This window comes from Arachis ipaensis, chromosome B10 (assembly GCF_000816755.2).
Source record: "Arachis ipaensis cultivar K30076 chromosome B10, Araip1.1, whole genome shotgun sequence".
Taxonomy (NCBI): domain Eukaryota; kingdom Viridiplantae; phylum Streptophyta; class Magnoliopsida; order Fabales; family Fabaceae; genus Arachis; species Arachis ipaensis.
In genome coordinates, this window is record NC_029794.2 from 130,167,727 (window position 1) to 130,178,337 (window position 10,611).

Below are 10,611 nucleotides of genomic sequence, written 5' to 3' on the forward strand. Positions count from 1 at the left end.
GGGAGGGATGATCTACTTAAAAAAAAGTGGCTAGTTATTATGTGATATTTTTTATTTTAAATATAAAAGCTTAACTCTCAATTCTTGTATTAAAGGTTATTGGGTAAGACTCGCATGATTTATTTCTTAAGTTGATTGTTAAAGCATAAATAATCAAGAAAAAACATGAGGAATATATAATTCCAAGAATTGAAATAGTTTTCAAGAGGTTAAATATTTAACTTCGTAATTATACTAAAGAAAACAAATCACATTGAACAAATATGTCCTTATCACAGAGCATGGCAATATAATATTCTAAGTTTCTAACATTTATCTTCCTTCCTCTTTACTATATACATTATTATTCCAAAAATCATCACCCACGAAAATTTAAGCCTTTGAAGGGAGCGGAGCCACATTAGCAATTAAATAAATAAAAGCATTAAGTATATACTAAAATTAATTAGAATAAAGTATTGTTTTTGTCTCAACGTTTGGGGTAAGTCGTAAAGTTGTCTCTAACATTTCAATCGTCCTATTTAAGTTTCTAACGTTTTAAAATTGACTCAATGTTGTCCTGTCGTTAGGGATCCGTTAACAGAATTGACGGCGGGACAAAATTGTAATGATTTTGAAACGTTAGGAACTTAAATAGGACGAAAACGTTGGGGACAAAAACGATACATAGAAATAAGTTTTAGTTTTATCCTTCAATAATATTTATTTTTTTTTACTGTATATAGTATTCAATTATTTTTTAATCACACTTAAGTAAATTAAACATAAGGGCAAAACACCCTAATAAGCCAAGGCAAGATTCAAGTTACGTAAATAAGCCAAAGCCAAAATCGTTTCAACAATGAGCCAAACACTATCTTAATGTAATTCGAACCAGTGTGGTTCGAACTACAATCGTTAATAATTCGAACCAGAGTGGTTCGAATTAGGCTGAAAAAAGTTTGCATGTAATTCGAACCATGTAGGTTCGAACTCTAATCCCATGTAATTCGAACAGGGCTAGTTCGAATTACACACTCGAAAGCAACCTATGTAATTCGAACCAACCTGGTTCGAATTACCCTTGAACTGGCTCCTTAGTAATTCGAACCGACCTGGTTCGAATTACTCGTGATTCGGCTATATAAGGAGTTCAAATCAGCCTCATTCGAACCATTATTCATTTCCCCTGCCCCACCAAATCCCAGAGAAAACGACCCAGATTCTCTCCGACGAAGACCTGAACGGAATACTCTGCTGATGGGGGACGATCCGGCAAGGTTATATCGCTTGGACGGAGTTGCTCATATAGCTGGGGTCATCAACGACGAGATTAGTACAGAAATAAGTTCGTGCTAGCGGTTTATGTGACTAAGTGGTTTTGCATTTGGTTTTAGTGGTTTATGTTGGTTTTTTTATGTTGGCGGTTTATGTTAGTTGTTTTATGTTGGCGGTTTATGTTAGTTATTTTATGTTAGTGGTTTGTGTTAGTTGTTTTATTTTAGTGGTTTGTGTTAGTTGTTTTATGTTAGTGGTTTGTGTTAGTTGTTTTATTTTAGTGGTTTTTGTTAGTGGTTTAATGTTAGCTGTTTTCTTGTTAATGGTTTTAGTGAAGCTGTTTTACGTTAGTGGTTCTAGTTAAGCTGTTTTATGTTAGTGGTTTAGGGGGGTGGTATATGGTAGTTGTTTTGCATGTGGTTGTCATTCATGGATATTTATGTGGATTGATTTAGTATGATATTTTGTTGATGATTTATCGTGTTGGTTATGTTTGTCATTGGTTACGAAGCTGGTTCTAACAAAGCGGTGCTTGTGATGCGCAGCCTCAGCGATGCATCAGGAGCATGCGGCGGCAGCAGGGCATGCGACTGGATGACAGATACGTTCCGTACTTGCAGATGGCCGGACTATACCATCTTTCAAGGCTGAACGATAGATGGTTCCGGTTAGACGAGGCTCTAGTCAGTGCATTCGTAGAGCGCTGGCGTCCGGAGATGCACATGTTTCATATGCCGTTCGGAGAGTACACGATCACACTTCAGGACATTGCATACCAGTTGGGTTTGCCGGTGGACGGGCGTTACGTGAGTGGTTGCCTATCAGAGTTCCAGATATACATCCAGGGTGGCCGTCCAGCCTGGGTGTGGTTTCAGGAGTTGCTTGGAGTGACTCTTCCTCCCAGTCAGGTTCAGAAGTACGCAGTGAACTGTAGCTGGTTCCAGGAGACCTTTGGTGAGTGCCCCGAGGGAGCCGATGACGAGACTGTGCGGAGATATGCCCGTGCGTACATTATGATGTTGTTGGGTACGCAGCTGTTTGCGGACAAGTCGGGCAACCGCGTTCACATTAGATGGCTTCCCTACGTTGCTAGGCTGGAGGAGATGGGTACCTATAGCTGGGGTTCTACGGCACTGGCATGGTTGTACCGGTGCATGTGCCGAGTGACGAACAGACATGTGGTCAAGTTAGCGGGCCCACTTCAGCTACTTCAGTCTTGGATCTTCTGGCGATTTCCTCTGTTTAGGCCTGCAGGGTATGAGACATTCAGCTGGCCGTTGGCCTCGAGGTACTCTACTCAGCCTTCTCTATTTCAATTTAATTTGCATAACTCCATGTTGATTAATAATGTATTACACACCCAAAACACACATTTAAGTAGCCATAAGACACATGTATGATGCAGGTGGTCAGGTTACAACCCTTCCGGTAGCGAGAAGGGTCTGAGAGTGCAGATGTGGAGGCTGAGGATAGACCGGTTACAGGACAGGGAGGTGAGTATGCAACTTAAACAGTTTCATTATTTAACCACACTTTATGAGTTGTGTCCATGACTTGTCCTGACAATGGAGGGTTCTCCGTGCAATTTATCTGGATGCTGTACAGCAGCCCCGACGTACTTCAGGTTGTGCATCCAGAGGCACTGGAGCCTCGTCATATGGCGTTGTGGCGGTCTGTGACGTCGCTGATCTACTTTGCCGTCATAGAGTGGCATCAGATAGATAGGGTGCTTCCGCAGTTCGGAGGGGTGCAGCCCCGTCCGGGTCCCGCCCTGAACATCGACTTTCTGATGTCGAAGGATGACAGAGGCGGTGATAGATGGTTCCCGTACCATTTGCAGAAGTGGCATCTCTATTGGGAGTCCCGTGCGGAGACCGTGCTGAGGTTCGATGTTGTTGCCGACCTGGACCATCTTGTCTCCGGATATGCACTTGGGGGATCCGAGAGCCGTTCCTATTCCAATTGAGGCCTCACAGCGGGGTGCTGGGCGAGTTCCTGACATGGATCGACCTGAGGACGTGCCGGACAGGCGGCGGGTTGAGAGGAGAGCTCGTGTCGGGACACGACAGAGCCAGCGTGACTGGAACTGGCTTGAGCATGCTATGGACGATGATGACGATGCGGGTCCCGCTGGAGGCAGACGACGAGGCCAGAGAGGGAGGCGGAGAGGGTGTGGTGTGGCGGACCACCCTTGTTGTGACCATGACGACGATGACGACGATCAGCATGGGCCCGAGGGCGGGGATGGTGCAGGGGCTGTTGCAGTTGCTGGTGTTAGTACCCACGATGGCGGACATGGAGGTGAGTGGTATGGGTTAGGTATGGGTGACGGGGCTGACCCTGGTGACGCTGGACTCGGGTCGGGGCCTCTTGGTGATTACTTTGTTGGTGTACCCACCCAGGACCAGCCGCAGCAGGAGGGTACCCCATGGGTTATTCCGGGATCACAGTGGTCAGACTTCCTTGCCTCAGATACGCTAGATGCGGACTTCGGGGGTCAGCAGTTTCTAGAGGAGATTACCGCCATCATGCAGGAGGACGTGCATTCCCGTAGACGTGGTCAGACCTCCGGGACACAGGCACCTTTAGATGTTGATCTGAACGAGCCTCCTACGGCATCTGTTGGAGACCATTTTGTTTTGGGAGGTACACCACCATCAGCCTACACTGCTGCATCAGAGTCCGTTGCCGGGCCGTCTGCGGCAGCCATCCATGTTACGCCACCTGCACAGCCTGCCCCGCATGAGGACGCGGATGAGATAGAGGATGAGGAGCCGTTTATCCACAGAGGTCAGAGGGCACGGGTACCCCGTCGTTGTGGTACGGGCTCGCATCTGTTTAGATGAGTCACGTTTCATGTATTTTGTTCTTTAGGGTTCATTCATGTATGATAGCCATGTGCACTTTTTTTGTTGTTTTAGAGCTTTTTTCCTTTGTTGTTTGTTCATCGTATTGTACTATGAAAACTAGTGTTTACCGGATTTATCATTGACTCTTTATAATCATGGAATCATATAATAGTTTAATGGGACTTGTATTAAATTTTGCATTTATGGGAAACATAACATATTCATTACTAAGCGCAGCATGCACGATACAAAGTAGAAAGATCAACAAGTTACATAACTGCTCAAACATAACATCTAAAAGGAGAAGTTAAATATAATAAGTACTAACACTAACAACATGGCTACTAATGGCCCCCTGTGTGAGACGATCCTCCAAGCTGTGGGCAACTCCGACGTGTATGTCCGGGTTGACGACAGAGGCCACACCTCTTTGGCCGGTTCGGATCTGTCTCGTCCATATTCGTCCGTATCCTAGTGGATCTCGGACGACCCTCTCTCGCACGCCTTTTGTCACGGTCCGGAATCACCGTTGGCCCGTCGTAAGGTGGCCAGAAGCCCTCCGGGATCGGAGGTGTGAATCCCATCCAATACACACTGAATACCGAACTAATCTGATACACGCTGTGAACATAAGAGGTCCAGGTAACCCATGAGTAGGCACAGCATGCAAGTGCGTGCTGGCACGGGAAATGAAGCGCCTGGAAGTACCCGCAGTCACATGTCCGAGAGGCAAGCGATACTCTGTAGCTACCCAACGAGAAAGAACCAGTCGGAGTGGTCTCTGCTACGGTGAACTCGGAGTTATCCCGGTCATACAAAGTCACCGTGAAGCACCTGGCCGTCTTCAAGTTGGCCTCAATACACTTCACCAAGTGCTGACTGAATTATTGTCCGGTTCCCATCTGGGCCTCAGCCTCTCTCCTCTTGCGAACAAAGAGTTCTGCAAGCCTTCCATACGTTGCCTTCACCAGGGAGGATACAGGGAGATTTCTGACACCCTTGAGGATTGAGTTCACACACTCGGAGATATTCGTCGTCATGTGACCGAATCTCCGCCCCTCATCACAATGCTGAGTCCACAAGGAATAATCAATCCGGTTCGCCCACTCACACATCGCCGGGTCCTCAGACCGCAGAATATCAAACCAGTAATCAAACTCAACCTCGGTCTTTGCATACGCCGCATTCACTAGAAGCCTCCGTGCGTCCTTGCCCTTGAAGGTAAGGGCAAAATTAGCCGCTACGTGTCGAATGCAGAATGCACGGTAGGCAGATGGAGGTAACCAACCTCCGTCAGGAGCCTCAAGCGCAGCCTTGATACCGTTATGCCTGTCCGATATAACAAGCAGACCCGGCTGTGGTGTCACGTGCTGTCGAAGGTGGGAGAGAAAGAATGTCCAGGACTCCGCATTTTCACCCTCTACTAGTGCGAATGCAACAGGTAGAATATTGGAGTTCCCGTCCTGTGCAATCGCGATGAGCAAAGTTCTCCCGTACTTGCCATACAGATGTGTGCCGTCAATGCTGACTAGGGGCTTGCAATGACGGAATGCCTCGATGCACGGTGGAAAAGTCCAGAAAAGTCTGTGAAAATATGCTTGAGACTCGTCTACCTGTCCTCCAAAATCGAACGGGGCTCGTCCTTAGAACTGCAACAGTACCAGGCATCGTCAGCTGGACTCCCAACACCCACCTAGGCAGCTCGTTGTATGACTCATCCCAGTCACCGTAGATGAGGGCAATAGCCTTCTGCTTCGCCATCCAAACCCTCCTGTAAGTCGGCTTAAACCCAAAGTGTGCTGCCGTGGCATTCAGGAGCACCTTGATGCTGACGGATGCATCAGCCCTAACCATTGGCATAATGAACGCCGAAATCACATGATAATCCAAACTCCTGTGGTCACTCGAGATGGATGTGGCCAGAAAAGTGTGAGGTCCATTGTACCGTTTGACCTCCCAAATGCCCTTGCGCTGCCGGAGACTCAGTCGAATCAACCATGTGCACCCATTCCCAAACTCAGAACACTTGCCCACATACCGGCGATAATCAGACTCCACTACCTTGTACTGTACCCCTCGCCGGATGCTGTAAGTCTTCACACTTAACAGGGCCTCATCTTTATCATGAAATTGCTGACCAACCTGGAACTCTGTCAGACCAGTAGTCCCTTCCGCATCTCTAGCTCCGAATCCAACAGAGTGCCCTGAAACCCCCTCCTGCCTCATGGCATCCAGGTCCAAAGAGAAAAAATGTGGTGGATACTGCTGTGTGCCAGAACTAGAACCACCGACTGCCAATGCAGGCTCAGTCGCTCCAACCTCGTCGCCGCTGTCATCCTCAATCATATCCGGCTCGACGTCGTCCTCCTCTGCATCACCCAACAATCCGTCTCCGACGCCAACCGGTGGAACGCCCTGTAAAGCGTTCGGCAGAATATCAAATGATCCTACCTCATCGCCTACGCCGTCATTGAGATCAACAGCAAAAGACGGGGAGGCGACAGGTTGGACCGCTGGCTCGTACACAGGGACGGAGGAAGAAGCAACGGCAGGCCTGGAACTGAAACCGGCTGCCGTGGCTACAGTGGTGGTATTCCGGTTCGAACCCCCTGAGCTGGATACCACATCAACCAGCTTTGCCAACAATTCTGGTGTCCTCACCTCCGGAAACTGCCTCCGACAAAGAAACATGACTTGCAGGTCCTCATCACTACCAATGGTGAAACAATCATACTTCACGGTATCCTGCAGGACCGTGATTGGAATGCGGTAGAAAAACTTTTTAACCCGCTTCGCACCTTCCAGACCAAGTTTCATCAGCACAGATCTAACAAGGTCATCATAGCTCGTCGTTGGACTCACGACAATACAGAGAGGATCCTTATCTGTGAACTTCACACCCGAACGAGTTTTCCTCTTAATGGATCCTCTGTGGTGAACCAAAACAACAAAACTCTCCTCACTAGCCATCTTAAATCCTCTAATGAGAGCAACTCACGTTTACAACCATATATATACTGCTCTGTCTACCACTAAATTGAACCAGCCTGGTTCGAATTAGGGATTGTGTAATTCGAACCAGGGTGGTTCGAATTACTTGATGCAGCTTCTCTCTCTATAATTCGAACCAGCTAGGTTCGAATTACTAACAATGCTAATTCGAACCATCCTGGTTCGATTTACTTGAACCATTTTCTCTCTCTGTAATTCGAACTGCCTTGGTTCGAATTATTCATGAATGCAGTTCGAACCAACGTGGTTCGAATTATATTAATATATGGTTTGGCTCATTACTGAAACGATTTTGGTTTTGGCTTATTTACGTAATTTCGGCCTGGCATTGGCTTATTATGATTTTTTGCCCTAAGCTTAATCTCATTACTTCTATTCTAAATAAATTTATTTTTTTATAATTGTACACTTAAAGTTATAAGTTAATATAAAAATATAAAAAAAATTTATTTAGAATGAAAGTAATGTGATTAAGTATAATTTACTTAGATGTAATTAAAAATAATTGAATATTATGTACAATAAAAAATTGATATTATTAAAGGATAAAATTAAAATTTATTTCTATGTATTATTTTTGTCCTCAACATTTTTATTCTATTTAAGTCCCTAACTTTTCAAAATCGTCTCAATTTTGTCTCGACATCAATTCTGTTAACGGATTCCTAACGGCAGGACAACATTGAGCCAATTTTGAAACGTTAGGGATTTAAATAGGATGATTGAAACTTTAGGAACAACTTTAAAACTTGCCCCCAAACATTGAGGACAAAAATGATACTTTATTCAATTAATTATTAAATTAGTAATATATATATATATATATATATATACTGTTTAATTTATTTTTTAATATATATTTTATAATGATAACTAATTTTTAATATATACAAAAATATATTTGTTTCTTGTGAAATAAAATAATTAAATAAACAATACTTGAGCTGTTGAGCAATAAATAGGCCTCGTAGGAAAATGTTATTAGGCATAGGTTCATGGTTGGCCACTAAGTTTAAAGGCCCCGCCATATGAGACGTGGCAAGCACCCTTATCCCTTAATTAGTTAATTTGTTACCAACAACTGTGGAAGCCCTAAAGAATTCAGAACTGTGATTGGGGTATCATGTTGCCTTCTTTTTCTTATTTGAAACTATACGTACAGATTTTGTAAACAAACATATGGAAATTTTGTCGGCATTTTTGCTGGAAAAAAAAATGAAACATTTCGTTGGCAGATTAAAATCTCTTTTATCCTAATTTTGTATGTATAACTAATGAGATAAAACTGAATTTCTATTATTGTTTTTTAATTTCACAGTTAGTGTCTCCGGAATATTTTTGTGCTTACAAAATTAATAGATAATATGTATAAATATTGTTATATTCATTGTCTTCTCTCAAAATTTATAACCTTGATGATAGGACGTTGTTGTAGAATATTCTGATGTGTCCCTTTGAGAAACTAATAGTATACATTTGTCCATAAACATTTTATTAACACCATGCCAAGATCAGCCGCCCTTGGAAATGCACATTACTATTTAGTTTATATGTCATGTAGAGGGTTATGTTAAAGCGATTTCTTTTCTCTCTGTCTATTTTTGTTTTGTGTAGATAATTTATCTTATTTATTCTAAAAAAAATAGAGGCTAAAAATCTTTTAATTGATATTGAATTTTAGATGTCTTAAAATTAGTTATTTATTTTTTTTAGACGATTCTATTTTATTTATTAAAGTTACTACTAGAGATTATGAAAATTTGTTGAAGAGGAGTCTTCTTTCCACTAGTGATAGAGAAGTTCTAATTAAAGCTGTTGCTACCACGATTTTAATCTATGTATTAGGTTGCTTTAAGCCATTGGAGACCCTCTTAGAGGAGATTCAAAAGGCAACTATGCAGTTTTGGTGGAGACAAAAGAATAATGAAAAAAGGATACAATGGATAAGTTGAAAAATTACTTGTAGACTGAAGAGTGAGAGAGGGTTGAACTTCAAAGATCTAAGGACTTTTAATTTGGCAATATTGGGGAAGCAAGGATGGCGATTAATTACAAGACCTCAGTTCCTAATTCCCAAAGTTTATAAGAGTAAGTATTTTAGATTCTCGTCTTTCTTGAGAGCAGGACCAGGCATTAACTCCTCTTAGGACTGAAAAAGCATTCTTGAGGGCAGAAAGGTCTTGAGAAAAGGCATTTTTAAAAAATAGGGAGAGATAATTTGGTTAAGATCTGTGAAAATATCTGGTTTAATCAAATTAACCCTATTGACATTCGTTTGAATAACACAATTAGTCTTAAACTATACTGGGTATCAGATATTATACTATCAGACGAAAATCGGAACCAAGTAATGATCACAACAAAATTTCAATCAACAGTGACACAGGAAATTTTAAGCACAACAATTTATCAAGGTGAGGATTGTGTTATCTGGACTAGGGAGAAGAATAAAAACTATTCCGTTGTTTTAGGGTATTTACTAGCCTTCCAATTATACCATGTCCCAGCTGAATTTCTACTAGAGCAGTGCAGAATAAAAGAGGTTTGGTCTTCGATTTAAAATCTAAAATGTCAACCAAAATTAAATCTTTTTTGTGAAAAGTGATGCATGCAGGGATACTACTAAAGGAGAGGTTATATAGCAGGATCAATTCGGTATCTCCCTTATGCCTTCAATGTATGGCGAATGAGGAGTTTACTGTTCATTGTCTTCTTTTCTGCCCAGATTCAGAAATTGTTTGGAGGATGAATGACCTTCCATTTCCATCGCAGTAACTAGAACCATAGAAATGGTGGTTGTGGGTTCACAATCAAATTAATAGAGGAAGTGATGCACACAAAAAAACTCTAATTTGTAGTATTTTTTATCTGACATATTTAAAAAGCTAGAAATTTAAAAGTATTCGAAAATAAATCATTGACTCTCCAGGAAATTATTAGCCAAACACGAACAGCAGCTGTCAAAGCAATGGTTCATTTTCTTTAGTTGTTTCTGTTTTTTTATTTTCTTTTATTAGATATTTATTTTTTTAATTGAAATTTCTCTATTTATTCTTTGCTGTAAGTCCAAATAGACTATTTATTTTATTGAATTAATAAAATCTAACTTAAAAAAAAAAACAGTTAGGACTTAGGAGTAATTTATAATGAATAAATTTGTTAGAGAGCAAGTCAAATTAAACGATGAGGGAAATGGAATGACACGATCTTTTGTTATCAGCATCATATGTTGTTAGTTCCTGGCCCGAGCCGGACGGGTAGAAAAAAAAATTTCCAATTTATATACTCTAATTCCTTTGAATTGTTCTCGTGGTAGTTAGAAAAAAAAAAACTCTTGTTATATATATAACAAAAGTATTACATCAATTATATGTAAAAAAAGAAAAATAAAAGTTATACGTACAAATATCGTCAAGTAGAGATATGCATATGGCTTTTTTATTTTATTTTTTTTTTAGTTGCTGATTTAGTATTACTCCACACTAAATGTAGT

At 41.7% G+C, this 10,611-nt stretch overlaps 1 pseudogene; it reads right to left on the minus strand.

The window, feature by feature from the left end:
* Window positions 898–7,076, minus strand: LOC107621343 (annotated as a pseudogene).